This window comes from Triticum urartu, chromosome 2A (genome assembly GCF_056163025.1).
Source record: "Triticum urartu cultivar PI428250 chromosome 2A, HENAU_Tu73, whole genome shotgun sequence".
In the NCBI taxonomy this organism is placed as follows: domain Eukaryota; kingdom Viridiplantae; phylum Streptophyta; class Magnoliopsida; order Poales; family Poaceae; genus Triticum; species Triticum urartu.
In genome coordinates, this window is record NC_141874.1 from 741827310 (window position 1) to 741846925 (window position 19616).

Sequence of the window (19616 nt, forward strand, 5' to 3'; positions counted from 1 at the left end):
ATAAAATATATTGCTTTGGTGAAGCAATCAGATCAGAGGTCGTCTGAAGAAAATTGATTGAGAAGACCAAAGGCGAAGCGAAGACGTGGAATTCAATTCAATCTTCTTCTTCTCTTTCTTGAGTCTTAGGATCTCCGCACTATTAAGAGTGGTATATGTTCTCGAAGCTTAGATCCTCTGTGATGCTTAGCACAAACCTATGCAAGTATGAGAGAAATCTCGTTATGCTTTGAATGATTACCTGTCAGCTGAAGCCGTAGTTCTTCGGTGTTGCAGGGGATATCTTTTGGACTGAGGAGTTAGAATTTCTTAATCCGCAAGGAATGTTACCAATGTGCTCAATTTCCGACCGTTGGACTCGTGTCGTTCGGCCACTAGTTGAAGCACATGTCCATTTCGGTCATTTCTCATCAGGGAAGGTTGTGGCTATAAATAGAGACCCCTCTCCAACGTTGTCTGTTGCCTATTCCGCTTAAGATTTCTGAGAAGATTGATTGAGCATCCCCTCTCCAAGAGATTTCAGTTTAAAATCCACCAAGACGAAACCAAGAACCAAAACTCAGATAGTGGTTGAGCATCACAGTAGTTCTGAGACAGAGCTCTTGTACCTATTACTCTTGAGAGCTGCGCACTCTCTAGATGGATAGGTGTCGGCTCGAGTGTTGAAGAGTTGTTATCTTCATCGAGCAAGATCTTCAGCAACCAAGAGTAATTGTGGTTTTCAATGGAACTATGCCAAAGGTTTGAAGATCACCGGTAAGCATCTACCACGAATGAAATCAACTGGAATCTGATCAGTCCCTAGTTGAAGGAGAACAAGACAGAGAGAGGCGCTCGCAGGAAGACCGAACCCGCGCTTGAAGTGCAGGAAGAAGACCACGCGCTCCATGCCCTCTGGCCGCGACTCCTGCTCGCCCTGCGGCAGGCGCACGACGACCTTTATCTCCCCCGGCAAGCGTCGGGTGGTGCGGAGATAGGAGACGTCGTCTAGGGTGATGGTCGAGAAAATCCATGAGCCTGACGGCAACGCCATCGACGAAGATGAAGAAAGGAAAGGAGAAAGAACGGCGATGAAGCTCTGCTCGGAGCGATGGGCGTCGCAGCGTGCAGCGGTCGCAAGAAGCAGAGGAAGGATAAAGAGGCAGGGGAGTGCGAGCAAGAATGATTTCCGCCACCCCTCCCCCCAATTTATAACCCACGGTTCGGACGTGGGGAAGTGGGATCATTTGCGCTCGCCCCTCCCACTTCCCCGCAATAACTGTGCACGTACGCGCGCAACAACTGCGTCGAGAAGGGCAACCAACCCGCAGATGCCGCAATAAATCCACACGCATGGGCCGAGGGCGTGCGGTGGCGTGCCCCAGCGATACCGCTCTAGGATCAACTCTGTACTGTCACATATAAACCACGCTCGGAAAGACTAGGGGTGTTATCTCTCCGGAGAGCCCTGAACCTAGGTATGTCTTGTGTCCCATGCTCGCTCATGCCGACCTCGCCTCTGGAGCCCACCAGTGCCCTCGAGCCTCTTCCTCTCTTTAGCCATCCCTTGGCATCTGCCGTGCGCCCACCACGACACCAAGTGGTGGGCCGAGGAGGCCACCGAGATCGAGAAGTTCCGGCCAGACGAGAAGGGCATCGACGACGAGGCGCGGAAGTGGGAGGAGTGGTATGTTGGCAAATTCTAACCTATCTCTCTCACCTCACCTCGGTCTTTCTCTGAAACTCGGGTGGCAGGAAGAACAGAGAGGTTTTGCGCCGCGTGAACTTACGCCTTTTCTGATTTTCATTCCTCTCTACTTATTCAGAGTACAGCAACAGAAACGGGGTCGTGGCCCCCTAACTACGCGCCACCACAGATCGTGATGCTCGTGCCATCCCACGAGCGATCGGTGAGGGCGCCAGAAACGCTCCACGCGCTAACTGACTCGAGCTAAACTCGCTAACAGAAACCTGAAGCTACTGACGAAACTGAAGAAAAGACTGAAACTGACGAAACTGAAAACCAAAAACACTAGCTACTGCAGACTTGGGTTTATTCAACAATCACCCCCTAAATCCTAGTCTGCTTACTTTATTTTCTTCATTCCAATCTTCTCTCTCAGCTGGATGAACCTGACCCGTCCCAGGGGCTTCGTCATAATGTCAGCCAACTGATCTTCAGTTCGGATGTAATCAACTGTCATCCTTCCATCCTCCACACATTCCCTGATGAAATGATACCGCACATCTGTGTGCTTACTTCTGTCGTGGAGAACCGGATTCTTGCAGAGAGCTATGGCAGATTTGTTGTCCACCAGAAGTAGTGGCATCTGAAGTTCTTCACCTGTGATTTCTGCAAGCAGACGCGCCACCCACACGCCCTGACATGCGGCCGTTGTGGCTGCAATGAACTCAGCTTCACATGATGAAAGGGCCACCACTTTCTGTTTCTGCGACAGCCAGCTGACAGGGCTATCACCGAGGAAAAAGACTCCCCCGAACGTGCTCTTGCGATCATCGATGTCGCCCGCCATGTCGCTGTCGCTATACCCGACGAGCCTGGCTCTGTTGGCTCGCCGGCGAGGAAAATGACACCCCAGATCACGAGTGCCGGCCACGTACCTGACGATGTGCTGAACAGCAGTCAAGTGCTCGACCGTGGGCACTTCCATGAAACGGCTAACGTAGCTCACCGCGAAGGTGATATCTGGCCGGGAGTGGGTGAGGTAGCGCAACGTCCCCACCATGCTCCTGTACTCCGTAGCGTCCGTCGAAGCCGCTGTGCTTGCCTTGCTCAGCTTCAGACGCGCTTCCATGGGTGTCTGACGTGCATTACACCCCATCAGCCCCGCCTTCTCAATGATCTTGTCAGCGTACGCGCTCTGCGCAATGGTCACACCATCCACATCCTGGTGCACTTCAATGCCCAGGTAGGAGGAGAGCAACCCGAGATCGCTCATCCTAAACTTGCCCTTCATCGCCGTCTTGAAATTGTCGATCTCCGTGGCGTCGGCCCCGGTGATCAACAGGTCATCCACGTACACCCCCAGAAGAAGGAGCTCGCGGCCTGACCCGCATGCGTAGACGGCATGCTCGGAGTTGCAGCGACGGAAACCCATGTCAACGAGCATGGCGTCAAGCTTGGCGTTCCAAGCGCGAGGTGCCTGGTGGAGACCATACATCGCCTTGTGCAGCTTCAGTACCTTGGGCCTGTGGTCATCAACGACGAAACCCGGCGGCTGCTCGACGTAGACCTCCTCCTTCAGATCGCCATTGAGGAAAGCCGATTTGACATCCATGTGATGGATCGGCCATCCCTCGTGCGCTGCGAGTGCTAGCAGAAGGCGCACGGACTCCAGTCGAGCTACTGGAGCAGAAACCTCGTCGAAGTTGATCCCAGGCTTCTGCACAAATCCCTTGGCGACGAGGCGAGCTTTGTACTTGACGATTTCTCCAGCCGAGTCCTTCTTGACGCGGAACACCCACTTTACCTCGATGGCCTGTTGTCCAGCGGGCAGATCAGTGAGCTCCCACGTGTTGTTTTCCTCGATCGAGTTTACCTCCTCGATCATCGCTCTGCGCCAGCTTGGATCGAGCTCCGCTTCTCTGCATGTACTTGGTTCTTCAGCAGAGGCGATCAACAGTTTTTCGTCTGGCTGGACGGCGCCATAGTGGAGCCCGAGAACGTCAGACACACGGCGAAAGCGATGAGCTACGCGCGCGTCGTCATCGGCGTCCAGCACTGGGCTCCCGGAGGGCGGTATCACGAACTCCAAACCCCCTGGGGTTTGTGGTGCCTCAGTCGCCGATTCCGGGCTGCTGACAGACACGGCCGTGTCCGGACTGCTGACAGGTGCGGGCGTGTTCACTTTAGAGCGTGATCTCGCCGCTGCAATGTTCCGCGGAGCCGGCGGTGTCTGAGGTTCTGCTTCTTCTTCTCCGCCACTCTGAGCCATCTGCACCTTGTAAGCTGGATAAGGTACAGTGAACGACTCACCCACTGTTGCCGGAGTGCCATGAGAGGAGTCCTCCCAGTTCCATCGTGCTGACTCGTCGAAGACAGCATCCCGCATGATATGGACACGCTTGGTCGCCGGGTTGTAGGCGCGGTACGCTTTGCCGCCCTCTTCATACCCGACGAAAACCATCGGAGTGGAGCGGTCCTCGAGCTTTCTCTAGTGCGGTTTCACCATCTTGACATGAACCACGCACCCAAAGGTGCGCAGGAAGTGCACCGGAGGTCGATCACCGTGCCACGCCTCGTACGGGGTCATGCCGACCATGGAGCGCGTCGGCGACCTGTTTAGGATGAACACGGCAGTGGTGACTGCCTCCCCCCAGAACTCTCCTGGCATGGATGCGGCCTTCATCATGCTCCTGGCGATGGCCACCACCGTCTGGTTACGGCGCTCCACAACGCCGTTTTGCTGAGGAGAGTACGGCACCGTGAGCTGCCGCTGCACCCCTCGGTCTGCACAGTAGTCGCTGAAGTCGACGGAGGTGAACTCGCCGCCGCGGTCCGTCCGCAGTGCGCGCAGCCTGCGCCCTGTCTCTGTCTCCACGCGCGCCTAGAACCGCGCGATCGCCCCCGCGGCCTCGTCCTTGGACCGAAGCACTGACAGCCACATGTACCTGGACATGTCGTCGACGAGGAGGAGGAAGTAGCGCCGCCCACCAGCCGTGGCGGGCGTGATGGGCCCGCAAAGATCGCCGTGCACCAGCTCCAGGATCTGCTCCGCTCTGTAGTTCGCCTCTGCGGGAAACGAGGCACGCCTCTGCTTGCCGGCGAGGCACCCGTCACACACCTGGTCGACGTGATCAATGGAGGGCAGCCCGCGCACCAGTCCTTGCTGGGCGAGCTTGCGGAGCGCCTGGAAGTTGAGGTGGCCGTATCTTGCATGCCACTTCCACGCCTCGTCCGTCGCGCACCGTGCGGCTAGACAGACGGGGCGCGCGAGCTGGAGCGCGTATGGGTACAGCCGGTTGCCGGCGCGCTGCACCTTTGCCACGATTCGACGCTGCTGGTCGTAGAGGGTGAAGACGCCGTGCTCTATCTCTGACCGGCACCCGGTTTGGTCGAGTTGCCCGATGCTGATGATGTTGCTCTTCAGCCGCGGGATGAAGTAGACACCGCTCAGGACGCGGGGGCCGCCGGCGTGGTCGGTGAAGAGCACACTTCCGCGTCCTCGAATGTCGACGACCGATCCGTCCCCGAACTTGACGGTGCCGGTGACGTGACGGTCGAGCTCACTGAACGAGGCTTCCTCGCCGGACATATGGTTGCTGGCCCCTGTGTCCAGGTACCAGACGCCGGAGTGAGCGTCCGTGGCCAGGCCCAGATGAGCTTCCACGCGCTCTTCGACCAGGTCGACGTGTCCGTCGCGATCGCTTGGAACCGCGGACAGATCACACACCTGCGCCATGAGGAGGTGCGTGGGATCGGCGTCGTCCCCGCCGTGCCCTTGCGCGAGAAGGGCCTTCACCTCCTCGTCGCGCTTCTTCTTCCTGCAGTCATGGGCCCAGTGGCCACTGATGCCGCAGTAGCGACACTTGTCGCGATCGTCGTCGTTGCCGGTGCCACCGGCGTTTCCTTGCCAGCACCCCCGTTCTGGCCGCGTCCGCCGCCACCGTCGCGGCACCCACGGCCTCTTCCACGCCGGCCTCGAGACGAGCCGGAGTCCGAGCCACCAGCGTGAGAATCGTCGTTCTTGAGACGGGCGTTCCACTCCTCTTCAGTGAGAAGCAGGCGCCCCACGCTATCAGTGATCTGCTGCAGCTCATGGCGTTCCTCCTCTGCTTTCAGACTCCCAGTCAGCTCCTCGACAGAGAGCTGATCGAGATCGACCAGAGTTTCGATCGAGAGAGCGATCTGCGAAAACTGTTTGGGGACTACTGACAGAAATTTTCTCACAACTCGTTTTTCAAGGATGTTCTCACCGAGCTGTGCCATCTGCCCCACCATCGCGGTGAGACGCAATGCGAAGTCGTCCACCGACTCGCCGTCGGCGAACTTGATGTCGCCGTACTGCCTGGTGAGCGTCGCGAGTTTTGCCTCCCGCACCCGCGCCACACCAAGCCGCATCGTCTTCAGAGAGTCCCACGCCTCCTTCGCCGTCACCTTGGCGGCGAGCGTGGGTCCCATCTCCAGCGGCACGCCGCGCAGGATCGCCTCGAGCGCCAAACGATCCTCGCTGCGCTCGGCGGTGCCCGTCTGGACGGCGTCCCAGAGATACCCTCCCTCCATCATGACCTGCATCAGGACAGCCCAGTCGGTGTAGTTGGATCTGGTCAGCTGCGGCCACGCCGCACCGCCGATGTCGCGCGCCATCCGCGCTGTGGATCTCTCGGCCACGGCAAGCTCGTTGCCGTCGGGGACCCGTGCCTGCGGAGTGGCCGGCGACTTGCCGCCACCGGAGTCGTCTGGACCTGCCATCTCCAAGACCAGAACAGGGCTCTGATGCCAATTGTTGGCAAATTCTAGCCTATCTCTCTCACCTCACCTCGGTCTTTCTCTGAAACTCAGGTGGCAGGAAGAACACGGAGGTTTTGCGCCGCGTGAACTTACGACTTTTCTGATTTTCATTCCTCTCTACTTATTCAGAGTACAGCAACAGAAACGGGGTCGTGGCCCCCTAACTACGCGCCACCACAGATCGTGATGCTCGTGCCATCCCACGAGCGATCAGTGAGGGCGCCAGAAACGCTCCACGCGCTAACTGACTCGAGCTAAACTCGCTAACAGAAACCTGAAGCTACTGACGAAACTGAAGAAAAGACTGAAACTGACGAAACTGAAAACCAAAAACACTAGCTACTGCAGACTTGGATTTATTCAACATGGTAGAGGGAGGTTGACTGCGTGCGCAGCCAGCACGTGGCGGACTTGGAGATGATGTTCACCGTGATAGAGGAGTTAGAGAGGTTCATGCGCGAGCTTTTGATGACCACCGTCCACCGAGGCCAAATAAGGCTGAGCTCGGCCATGTAGACGATGACACGAAGATCACCGAGCTCAATGCAGACATGGTGGACATCCTCTCCAGCGAAGTCATCCGCTTGAAAGGCACATGATAACTTCCGGTATGTACATATCCCGATAGAACTCTGAATGACTGAATCTGGTATTTTCTGTAACTAGCGTCCTTGAAGTTGCTAACTAGAGGCCAATTGTTATTTCAAAATCATTTTAAAAGAATTTAACAAACGCTTCTGAGGTTGCAGGCCTAATATCACTACACTGTGCACTTGACTAATACCGTGATATTTGTGTGATTACGTACATGTATACTACTCCCTCCGTAAATAAATATAAGAGTGTTTAGATCATTATTTTAGTGATTTAAACACTCTTATATTTCTTTACAGAGTGAGTAATTTGCATTCTGGACACACATCCCTTTAATTTGTTCAATAACAAAAATGCAGATGTTATATAAATGACAATCTATCAATTTTTCATGGCATGCATTTTTGCTTCTCCTTAATGTGATTCTGCAACAAGCACATCGGCACTTCATCCTTGTGTCCAGATTCAGTAAGCTCAGGTTTCTCAAGCCCCGCCGGTACTGTTATTATTCATTTTTGTTAATGTGTGAGAATTCCGTCTAACAACCGCCCTTGATGATTATTTTACTCCATCAACTAGGTGAATGCTATATGTACATGAAATAATTAGTTTTGGGTGATTTTTCTCCCTTATGAACACAAATATCTAGCTTCTAAGAACTAATAAATATACCCTTTATGTGGCACTTAAAATTAGTGAGTATAGAACCCAACTATCTATTAAAAAAACAAATTGTTGACATCTCTATTGAATATACAGTTTTACAACTATAAGATGCACCATTCAGTAGTTGGACGTCCTTGATAATGCTTTTATTGTTGAGCACAAGTGGATAAAGGAAATAATTCTTCCAGATAAACTCTTGGTCTTTCGAAACTATAAATAGTTATTACTATAGACACAGAATAGAACTTTCTTATCGAGCTGCAGCAGGGAGATAAATCTCTGTATGCACTTGCACAGTTTAAGTTTCCATTGTAATTATACTTACTATGTTGTGATTGTGGTCCTCTTGTGACAATATACACACATTTCCAGGATAAGTATCAATTCATTAATTTCCATGTTTTTATCAGGTGAATCATCAATGCGTCTCTGTTTTTATGATGTTATCAGGATGTTTGGAACTTTATTATCTTTGACCGATGTCATACCTTCGTTCTCGAACACTGGATGGGCTCAAGAATCGTACTAGGCTTATTTAGAGAAGCATATCGAAACTATACTTGACGAATACTGTCAGCCTTATTTTGCTAATACTGGAAGGGTGGACATATAATCTGGTTACTTCTTGGTTGTGTCAAAAAGATTCAATGATTCTGAGCTGGGGTCCAGATAGACATGGACTCTGCGCCCCACCTATCATATTCTTAATCTTTGTGATCATCTCATCAATGATTCAGATTGGTGCTAGCAAAAAAATTAAAAACATCTAACTATGTTGCTGTTTGCCGATAGTTAGATTGTTCGAGAACATTGTAAATTTATGGAACTATGTGCCCACCTTGAAGAACCTTTGGTACACATTTATTCCTGTAATCTTGTATGCTGCACACAAATTTCTTGTTTCCCTATAAATTAGCGTGTCTCATAATTGATGATGAATAGTCCATTATTATGGCTTGGTGATGATTCTTTTTCTTGATACTTTTGGGTAGAATCGAACAAATAAAAATATTCTCAGTCCTCCAGTTTATATGGGTATGGTCCGACTTGATAGTTAAGATGTCTCCTATATTCATTGTTATACACTAATAATGTGCTAATTTTAGGAAATATACTGCATTGATATGTTTGTCGTCATGTCAACATTTTGATTCCCTGTTCTCCCGCCATACTTTGAGTTCATATTGTGATTATTTAAAGTTCCTTGAATGTTTTGACACAAGCAAAGTAGTAAACTAACAAAGCATAATGCACATTTTTAAACCGAGAGTCACCGAGCTTGCATAAGACTCTTCAATTTGTATTCAACCCCGGACACAATGTGAGCTCACCATTTTAACAATAAGTAGCTCCTGTTAAATATACTCCTTTGTTAGTTTCAGTTATAATGTGGAGGAAATTTTCTTCTGATGTAACCTGTTAGCGCACTGCACACATGTATATTTTGTACAAGTTGTGATTATTTATTTATTTTGTTTGTTTATTGACCCATGTTTTTCTCAACTTTCGTTAACATAGTTTACTACTTTGTAAAAATAGAAGTTAATAGTTCTACATTAGTTTTGACCTACCTTTAATGTGGGTTTGGTACTGTTAATTTTCATGCCAACCTTAGCACAATAGGGTATGTGATTATGTAATTAAACCTCCATGTTTCATTTCTCCATCGAAAAATATATGCACACAACAACGCACGCCATCGCTGATCTAGTATTGTATATATATGCCGTTGTCTTCACATCTTCGTCATGGTGACAGTAATAGTGCAAATAGATGTTTTGGACCACATGGTCACCTTCAATAGGAAAGAGGAAAATTTTGTAAATGCGGCAAGTAGGAGAGTTCACCATTCTATTATTTTCATGTTTTCAACATAAAGAATACTCTCATCCATTTTGATTCCACTTATGTTCTGCTACACACATAACTCCTACTTCTTGAGTATACAGCCAGATGAACTTTGCTCTCCTTTCTGGTTAGGATATACGAAAAACTCCAGAACTCATTAGTTACCTATACACACTAACTTCTACTTTTCCATTATTTCCTTACATGAAATAAAATAAATAAGATGAATAATCAACAGATACATGGTTAAACCAAATTTATCTACTATATAAAAAAACTACACCAACATCTATCAGTGAAGAGCGGCGTGCCACCATGTGAGTAACTGCTTAGAACAACACCAATGAGTGAAATCTATTAATTTTAGTGAAATCTTGGTTTTAGTTTTAGTTTTTAGTGAAATTAGTTTTTTCAAAAGACTGGATGTTCTCAAATGAGTGAAATTATTTTTTATTTTCAAACGAGTGAAATCTTGATATGACTGAAATATGTTGTTTTAAGCTAATGGACTCCGTCTTTCCTGGAAATGAGTGAAATTATGTTTTTGAATTGAATGAAATCAGTCCTTCAAATTAAGTGAAATAAGTGTTTCGATATGAATGAAATCCCTGTTTTGAATATATTGCACATTCTCTACTTTTAAGTAACTAGTAGAAATGCCCGTGCGTTGCACCGGGCGATAAAAGTGATAGAACCTACTTGATGGTTCATTTTTCGTCATATTTTATATCCAATTTTAATAAATGTTGAACATGGAAATTTCATTTTTTTAATAAAACTTCAATATTTCATATAAAATGTGTTGCCACGGGAAATGAATTGAAGAGATGATTACATTACGTGGATAACAAAATGGAACATTGGTTTCTAAAATTCTTGTTCATCCATTATTATGAAAAAAAATGAAAGTCTTCTTGTAAAGCCAATATTTAAGTTCAAGACGACTCAAGATTACCAAGAAATAGTCCATATTTCATAATCTTTGTTGCAATAGAAGCTTTGGTGTTAATTTCAGCCGAAATTATACTATATGATCGGATGTGAGCTTATTATCACCAGAATTTCTTATGAAGCTACGCCGCTCATTGAAACTGGTCTTTGGCGATCGATGGGCGGTCTTCATACCTCTGGTCCCTCTTCGGGCTGTAGGGCAGCCTTCTGTGGCGCCGGATCTATCCGTTCACCTCTTTCTTCCTCCTAGTGCTATGCCAACAAGGAGGCAGTGTTTCTTCTGTTCGAGGCTACCTAAAATAAAACAACGTGCAAGGCACAAAAATCAGGCTTCAAGGTACATATACTATTATGTCAAATGTGTACCAAATCGTCATGCACAATAGACAACATTGTCGTCGTCGTCCCAGCTCATGAATTACACAGTTTACTTGATTCACGGTACAATCTCATTGAAATTTCTGCATTTTTGCTAGCCATTGATCAATAGTATGGTCAATTGCAGGAACCAATGCCTCTTTGGCAATAGATCATCTGCCTCTTTCTCTTGTTCTAATGCTGATGGTGGGACATAGCTATCCGGAAAGGGTGGAGGGGAGGGCAGAAGGCAACTGCGAAGAAATATGTCAGAAGTTTGAGAGTAAATAGCAAATAGTTGACAAGGTAATTTGATGAATACATTTCCGAGTACAATATAGCAGCAGAACTTTAGAAACATTGTTACTCCCATTCTTGGGACTAAGGAGTCGTCAGGACATATCATGTGCCCCCATCTTCCTTTTGTGTGACGACTGCCATTATGTACCGAGATAAGTAACAGGAAATACGTTTTTCTATCTAAAGTAGGAATGTTTTGCTAAAAAAAGTAGACTACCTCTGTTGCACCTTGCAAAGACACATGAGGATGTGATCAATTCGTTTCAACTCCTACAAGATAGTTACTTCCTAATGTAACATTGATTCAGGAGATGTCCCATCAGACTATGTTCACTCTGTAAACACACAAACAAATATTCCGTTATGCTAGTACTTTTGTTTGGCAAATCGCAGTAAATTAAAAAATGTAAAATAAACAGAAGCAATGAAGTACAGCAGCAGCAAGCCACTAATTTTGTGCAAGTGATCTTGCATGACCAATGCCAACTATCATTATTACAGATTATTAGAATGCCAAGGTAAGGAGTAGTTTAACCACCAAATTGTACTATGTTCTATTTTGTTCCAAATGGTGTGTCAGTTCACAAGGACTCAAACTTATATGTGGTAACTTCCAACTGATAAACAAAACAGGTATCTTTGAACAGTTAAGTAAGCATATAAATTCCAATATCATAGAAAGAGGAGTAAATGTGAGAAAACCTGTGAGCAAAAAAAACCCATGAAACTATATTCAAATTCATGCTTGAATTCTTAGTCTCGGAAAACCGTAAAATTGCCTACATATAAATTTCTAACTGCAGACCCGTAATTTTGCAAAATCTAACCTACACATACATCTCAAATCTTCATTCCAATCCTAATAAATTGCTGCCACAGTGCTCATAGCGGTTGGCAAACCATGTTATATAGACCAGATCCACCACAATTCTGAAAATCATGTTTTGTAGCAGGATTTCTGACATTAGTAGGTTATGGAGAATAACATTGCCATTTAATCAAGGCTATAATCTGAAACTTGACGGAATAACATAGCAGAAATGAACTACTTTTGCAGGGTATAACAAAAATGAACTTGACTAAGTAAATAGATCAACAACACATTTGCTGGTGAGTACCCAGATTTTGATATTAACAAAATCTAAACCCCAAGCCCAGTGATACTGATAGCAGAGTAAGAAATCCATAGGGAGAGAAAGGTAAATTGGCTACTTGAAATGTCTTGGCCGAGGTGATGTTTCCCGTTGTCGGGCTCCAGCATCACCAGATCAACGCAGCCCCGAATAGAATGCCGCTACCGGCCGTCCCGCCTCCCCTCCTGAACAACATAAATTCCGATAAAGTAACTCAATTTCTGAAAGTTCTCATACATGAGTATCAAAGGCGTATGAATGAAGTTGTTGAGAATGATAATGATGTACTACTCAACTACAACTGCTTCAGTAAACAGCAACGTCTCGCACATTTCAGTATTGTAGGAAAATAACATATTCTCTTGTTGTACAGAATGGAATACAACTATCCAGAAGGTGTGTGTGAGGAAGGAGATGCAATGTGAGCGCTGATTGCCATGGTTCAGTCACTCCAAAACACACACAAAATGGTGTGGATGTAATCTCCGACAGAAAGGTTTTTATGTGAGCGCTGATTGCCATGGTTCAATCACTCCAATACACAAAAAATGGTGTGGATGTAATCTCCGACAGCAAGGTTTTTTCTTCTTCTCCATTCTGACCTTCTCACTTCCTCTATTATGACTCAGGGGAGCAAACTCACCAGGAGTTGGTGGTGTCAAAAATTCAGCAGAAGCCACACCTCGAGACCTCATCAGACTGCAACATCAACCATCTAACCATTACTCAATCATAGTGTAGCAAAGGGGAAAACACGTCACATTAGCACGCACACTCATTCCGATTTTGATGCGATTCACATCTAACGATATTGTTACAGTGCCGTCATGCATGGGCAGGAGCTGATTGAGGTGTTCCGGGAGCGCGACAACGAGCACATACTGGTGGTCGTGTCCCCGTCCAGGACGACACCAATGGCACACCGTGTGCACCGTGCGCTTTAGGTGACCGTAAAGCTCCAGCCCAGGGGATCGGGTATGGCTAGAACAAAGAGCCATTGTAGTTCCTCCAGTCGGGAGTCTCACGATGATGGCAACCGCTCGGCTAAATTGAAACTGCCGGCAGAACACCTGTAATCCTCTGCTGCATCAAGCATCCACCATTGTGAGATTGATTCAATCACTCCAATACACAAAAAATGGTGTGTATGTAATCTCCGACAGCAAGGTTTTTTCTTCTTCTCCATTCTGACCTTCTCACTTCCTCTATTATGACTCAGGGGAGCAAACTCACCAGGAGTTGGTGGTGTCGAAAATTCAGCAGAAGCCACACCTCGAGACCTCATCAGACTGCAACATCAACCATCTAACCATTAGTCAATCATAGTGTAGCAAAGGGGAAAAGACGTCACATTAGCGCGCACACTCATTCCGATTTTGATGCGATTCACATCTAACGATATTGTTACAGTGCCGTCATGCATGGGCAGGAGCTGCTTGAGGTGTTCCGGGAGCGTGACAACGAGCACATACTGGTGGTCGTGTCCCCGTCCAGGCCGACACCAATGGCACACCGCTTGCACCGTGCGCTTTAGGTGACCGTAAAGCTCCAGCCCAGGGGATCGGATATGGCTAGAACAAAGAGCCATTGTAGTTCCTCCAGTCGGCAGTCTCACGATGATGGCAACCGCTTGGCTAAATTGAAACTGTCGGCAGAACACCTGTAATCCTCTGCTGCATCAAGCATCCACCATTGTGAGATTGATTCCTTAATTAATCTGAAAAGTGTCGTACCCCCACTCACTTCTAATTGTATATTTATTTTTTAAATACATGGATATTATTTTAAAAAGGCGTGAACACTTTTTAAATCACATTCACTTAAAAAATGCTTGAATACTTTCAAATTACGATTGAATTCACTTCCTGGAAGGTTTGATCCACAAAATATCTGAATTCCACTTGTGAATAAATAAAAAAAGTTGTTCCTACCACAAGAATAGGTCCAACATCGATGCACTTCTTTTTCACTTTCCTAATAAAAAGCAACAAATGCTCGCTATTTTAGTTTAACAATAATAATAAGCTATGTCAAATGCTCACAGTTTAGAATTTTTTTTGCATATCCGTCTTATTAGAATAAATGACAATCCAAAATTAAGTAGTGCCCTAAAAACTGATATATGTTTTGTGCTTCTTGAGCTAGTGAGTTGCAAACTTCCATCCGTTGTCTAATTTCTGGGCACATTACAGAGTGACTTTGCTTCAGTTAAAAGCATGTGCTAGTTTGCTTGATGGCCGTGCATTCACGAGTTGGAGGATTTGGTTGGTTAGCCAACATTTGTGAAGAAATAAAAGGACCCACTTTGGTGAAGAAAATTAGACACAAAAGGCGACCAAGGAAAATAAAACAAACTCATGTTGTGCACATGGATTAAGAGTCATAAATTCGAGTAGATCATCAGGGTACCAAACTCGAAGGCACTAAGTACGCAGAGAGTAACCTGCGACCGTAGGTGACCATTTGCCTCTTGCAACAGGTGGCCTGGGCCTATTCAACTCCAAATGCAGCGTTGGCACCAATATACTGAAACATAGAGGGGCAAATGCAGATATGCTTACATTATGTGATTCTAAATTGATGAGGAAAAATAGAAGTGTTTTTTAATACGAACCAAACGGTATCAATTGTGCCATGCATAGGCTGTTGAAAAAATTCTTGTGCCCTTGCAATTTTGGATGGAGGCATTATGTTCAAAGTACAGAGCAGAGGAACACTATACAGTGTACAAGTGTTGATACCTCTGAGTGATCAACAACTACAGCCTGCGGGCATTAACATGAGATTCCATTGAAGCTTTAGAGTATTGGCCACGTTTGGAGCTCATCTGAAAGACCAACATGGCCTCGTTGGAGCTCCGTCCAAGCTTATGGGGCCCAGACACGGGGCGCGATCCCTGCCACACACAACCAGACTCTTCACCTATGCTCTAGATTGGAAGGATGGATAGGGGAGAGGCGGCCCTCAGCCACGGCCGGACACCTGAAGTGGAGGAGGAGGAGCGCAGGATGATAAGGGAAAAGCAGCCCGTAGCCATGGCGGGGTACCCAACCAGAAGTGGTGGAGAAGCATTAGATCGGACGGATGACCCGCACCCCGCAAGCCTCAAAGCGCAGTGCGCCCAAGCCCTGCCTCGATCCCATCTAGATCGGGAGAGCCAGCTCCCGGCCCCGGCCTCTCCTTGCCACCTCGACGTCAGCGACCCCCGTCGGAACAAGCTGACCAGAGCCGCCATGTTTTCCTCCTCTCCCTACTGGGGAGGCGAATTAGGGTTCTAGATCGGCATGGGGGAGGGGAGGGAGCAGCGGGGGTTGTTGGTGGTAGATGGTGCACGCCCACCGCGTGGGGGGTGGAGGTCTACCGGCCGCCTCCGGCGCGAGGCGGCGCGGTTGAGGTTTGGAGCTACCGTCGGGGCATCTCGCGTCCTCGTACGGGGGAGAGAGGGCCTCTGCAAGAGTAGGGCGTTTTGGTGCCCAGACTCATCTTGCACCCGGTTAGAAAAAAAATTCCAAAAAAAATTTGTATGGTAGACAATTTGATGCGTGAGGCCCGCCCTAAATTTCAAGTCATTTGGACATATGAGAAGCTCTCAGCAAAAAAGACAAATCGGACCAAAACAGTACATGAACGGTAAACATTTTTACAGACCCCCAATTTGTCTTTTTTGCTGAGAGCTGCTCATATGTCCAAATGACTTGAAATTTGGATCGGGCCTCACGCATCAAAATGTCTATCACACAAATTTTATTTGGAATTTTTTGAATTTTTCTAGTATTTGTTTTGATTTTTTTCGTCGGCGCGGGTGCAGATGAGCTCGGGTGCAGAAATGGATTTTCGCCTCTGCAATCCTTTTTTTCCGACTTAATAACATATGAAAGCTTGTGTAGTGCGGGTTGATTATCCACAAAAACAGGGTCTTTTATGCAAAACTGCGACGACGGTGAACCCGGAGACTCAATCCGTGCTTTATTATATAAAAATATAATAAAAAATATATATAGGGAGAGATGAGTAGAATAGTTTTTTTAGAAATGGATGAAATTGAGTGAAATGAGTGAATTCTGTGTTTTGAACTGAGCGAAAACAATTTATTACAAACTGCTCCACATATTTTGTAAGAATCCAGTTCCTATTTTGTAAGATATCGGCTTCACCTTTTTCAAGTGGACCAATTTGTTTCGTATATTTTGGATGACATTGATTTCAGATATTTTGATATAAACAATCTTACATTCTCAATAAAATTGAAATCTATTTCACATCTTTTTACTACAAGTCATATATATTTCACATCTACTCATCACTGAAACACACATATTTGAAGAAAAAATAGTTTTGCGTGTATTAAAAAATATCTCTTTTGTAGTTCGATACCATCTGTTTTGCATTACTTAAAAAACCAGTTTCACATTTTTTAATATCAATTTCACATAAATGAATGAAATCGTTAGTCAAACTGACCAACTGATATTTGTGAAATATAACTATACTGATTAAAATCACTTTTATGAAATGAGTGAAAATGTTATTTTCTAAACAGAGTGAAATCCATATTTTCAATGAGAGAAATCAGTTTTTTAATAAGTGAAATATGTTTTTGGAATGAATGACATATCTCTTTTGAAACAAGTAGTTTTTGAAAAATGAGTGAAATGGTAAAGTTAAGACTTGTCCAAATGTATCTGTGATTGATTTTGTTATGGATACGGAAAATATGTGAAATACACGCGAGCCTTTGAAAATGCCATACGGAAAATAAAGTGCAAGCCTTTAGTTGGAGAGAATTGTGCGTTCACGCAGCCGGCATCCTTCTCTTCTCTCTCACTATGCCACCTGATAAAAGTTGCTTTTGTGGACCCCTGCTAGATCGCATTACTATCTATAGCTGCTAAAAACTAAGACAGAAGTGAAAATTACATTTAATACTTGGCCCATAGAATACTAGATGGCAGAGTCCTATTGGTTCGTTCTTTGCCGTTACATACCAACCTGTGATGGCAATCACCTAGAACAAATAGAAAACAAAGATGGCCAACCATAGCAGAAACCTGCTTTCTCACTTTTCCATTTAGCAAGAAATATACTCCTTTACTAAAATTTTCCATCCACGCCTACATTTGATGGGCGCGCGCGGAAGGGTGGCGTTGCATGGTCTCGATGGCAAAAGGGCTTGGCAAGGTCAACGCATTGATTACTCCGGAAGATGGGATGACAGAATATGGGGGTGACAGATTCTACAACATGCACATGCGGTGGACACTGAGGATCGGCTTGACCGGTTGGTGCTCCCGGCTAGCCGGTGGGCGGCTTGGTGAGGCCACCGAATTTCATGGTGTGCATTGACATGAGGTCATGACACATCATCAACCTTCTAGGTAGGGCAACAGATTTCGCCAGGAAGGTGGATTTGGTCGATTCATGTATTTTTTTGTAAGAACTTGCTAAATTATGCAATAAAAATGTTTATGTGCATCGCTTGATGCAGAGGTCGGGAGTTATCCTCCTTAAAAAAACGACTACGAATAGGTAGGGTGACAACTAATAAGAAGTACCTTAGATTTTGAGAAAATAAAATCAACTTGTTAAGACAATTTTAAAACTCTTGATCAAATGATTAAACATTAAACAGTAGATCATAATTATAATTCTGAGGTTGCTAGTTTTACATGCCGTTTGGAACCTACGAAGACATTAATTTTTGAGGAAGCAAAATAAATCAAGGTCTTGGCATGTTTTGTGAAACATAAAACGAAAACTTAGAATCAAGCATAATTCGGTCTACTAAGCCAAAAGGAAAAAGCTCAAGGAACAATTTGTTATCAACATACATCTTGGAACGGATCATCTCAGGGGGTGCTTAAATACCTATATTTGCTTCTATGAAATGAGAGTGGAAGCTTCTAGCGGGTCAGATGCACGTTAGAACTGGCACACGATACTATCAGTCTTCAACTGGTTACCTCGCCGACTACGATAATAAACCTCAGCTGCCATCTGTTGAAGAACAGTTTTCCTATCCCTTTGAGTTGCAACTTTGTCGCTGTACCTTTTGAATACCACACCACATCTACAACTAATAAGCAGTACCTTGTATTTTGAGAAAAGAAAATAAACCTTCTAAGACGTTTTTGAAACTCTAGACCAAATGATTAAACATGAAGTAATAGCTCATAATTACAATTTTGAGGTTGCTAGTGACACATGCCATGTGGTACCTACCTACGAAGACGTTGTATTTTGAGGAAACAGAACAAATCAAGGTCATGTCCTGTTTTGTCAAATGTAAAACAAAAACTTAGACTCTAGCTAGCCTAAGTCCGTCAAGCACGTTCAAAATGTCCTAGTAGGTGAACAAAAAGGAAAATGGTCAAGGTGCAATTTCAGATCAACATACAACTAGTAACTGATCATCTCAGGGGGTGGTTAAATATCTATATTTGCTTCTATGAAATGAGAGTTGGAGCTGCTACGGGAAGAATGCATGTTTGAACTGGCACATGATACTCCCAATCTTCAATATTTCTTTATTCCGATGAAAAAATATACACGAATGGTTTCAATGTTAATAGAACATGCATGACAAGCTTTATCTCAAACTTCTGTCCGATTGCCAGCGACAGGCCACTGACGTTGAACACTCTACTCGTCCGGACTTGGTGCGGGATGCCTTGAGCTCAACGTTGTTTACATAAACAACTAATGAGAAGTACCTTCGATTTTGAGAAAGTAAAATCCACCTTCTAAGATGTTTTTGAAAATCTAGGTCAAATTTTTAAACACTAAACAATAGCTCATAATTACAATTCTGCGGTTGCTAGTTACACGTGTCGTGTGGAACCTATGAAGACGTTGATTTTTGACGAAGCAAAACAAATCATGGTCTTGTCCTGTTTTGTCAAACGTACATCAAAATAGACTCTAGCCTAATTCAGTCTATTGGGCCAAAAGGAAAATGGTCAAGGAACAATTTCAGATAAACCTAGATCTTGTAAGTGAGCTTCTTAGGGGCTACTTAAATACCTATATATGCTACTATAAAATGAGAGGGGAAGCTGCTAGCGGGTCGGATGCACTTTAGAATTGGCACACGATATTATCAATCTTCAACTGGTTGCCTCGCCAACTATGATGATAAACCTCAGCAGCCATCTATTGAAAAACAATTTTCCTACCTCTTTGAGTTGCAACATTGTCGATGTACCTTCTGAATTCCAGACCACATCGACAACTAATAAGCAGTACCTTGGATTTTGAGAAAATAAAAGCAACCTGTTAAGACATATTTAAAACTCTAGATAAAAAGATAAAACATTAAA